The following is a 1,383-nucleotide window of genomic DNA, read 5'->3' on the forward strand; positions in this document are numbered from 1 at the left end:
AACATGCAATTAGACGGCTGGTGAATTTATTTGGACATATATATATATATAGTGCATGGAACCACACAGAACGAGACTGATAACACGTCTCTACACTACATTAGTGCCCTAACTCTGAAGCAAAGTTTACATTAGACGATGACAATACAAAGCGTCAGCTAGCCTACCTGTCCAGTAAATAAAAACGCCAAGAGGAAGCTCGATTTGTAGGCAACCGAAGACATCCCACCCTTTCTCCCCAAAGCCGCCACTCCAAAACAAAACGCGTACTGTCTGGCTTGCTAACCCCTTAAAAACACAATTAAAAACAAAACCAAACCGGTAAATTACCTGTCCAGCAGAAATACGGCCAGCATGGCGTCGCTTTGCAGCCCCTTTTGTTCTCGCAACTGTCGCCATCGTTCAAAAGCCACACCAATGTTAATTCTGGTTTTATTTCTTGCAGCATCCAATTTCCTTTTAGTTGTAGCTTTCTCGAATACAGTCTTCCGTTTGCGACCGAAAGCTGCCGTGGAGACCGTCTCTGCCATAGCTCGCTAGCTTTAGGTATAGAACTAGAGCGGTACCACGTCTGTGTGCCGGGCCTGGTGGGACGCTGTCGGCTCGCGCACGGAGTGCAAGAGGAGAGCGCGTGCAAGTCGGAAGTTACGTTGACAGGCAGGTTGGTCGTCCAATGGTTTTGCTAGGATCGAGTAAAATGACTGGCCAAGCTTTTTCAGATCTGCAAACCAACACAGATGAACAGTAAATACTAATTATCTGCATTAAAAAAAGCAGCTCAACATCTTGTTTCCACTCATTTTAATCAAAATACTGAACATGTGTCAGCTTCTCACAAAGCCACAACACGAATACTACATTTACCAACAAGGTAAATGGGCCCCATTGCCCCCTTTGTCTTTTTCAGTGGAGAATGAAGGTTTTGTGCTATGTTCTGTAGGATGCAGGTTGGTAGTATGAGTGCAGATTGTGGTGGGGATAAAGAGAGGCCAAGATGCCGTGCTCTTGCAGCAGCTGAAAGAGTCCCAGTGATGAACTGGTTATGTTTGTGGTCATGGTGGAGGTGGTCTGGTCTCCCAGGCCAAGGTGCTGCTGGTGGGATGGAGATGAAGTGCTTATGTGCTCACAGTTCTGACAAGATGGCAGGCCAAAAGAGTGAAGGCTGTCGAGAGGGGAAAAAAGAATGGAAATAAAGAAATATGTTGCAAAAGATTTTAAAAAGCTTTATTTTGCACAAACATGCCAGTTCATACACAAATAATTTAAAAACAGCACAATGTAAATGTTTAGTTAGTTAATTTGTTATGTCTATCATCCTGATGTTCATATGGCTGATGAAACAGGATCTGGTGATCTGCTAAAATGAAAACCTAAAAAGGGAAA

Source organism: Monopterus albus, unplaced genomic scaffold, assembly GCF_001952655.1.
Source record: "Monopterus albus unplaced genomic scaffold, M_albus_1.0 scaffold242.1, whole genome shotgun sequence".
Classification (NCBI taxonomy): Eukaryota; Metazoa; Chordata; class Actinopteri; order Synbranchiformes; family Synbranchidae; genus Monopterus; species Monopterus albus.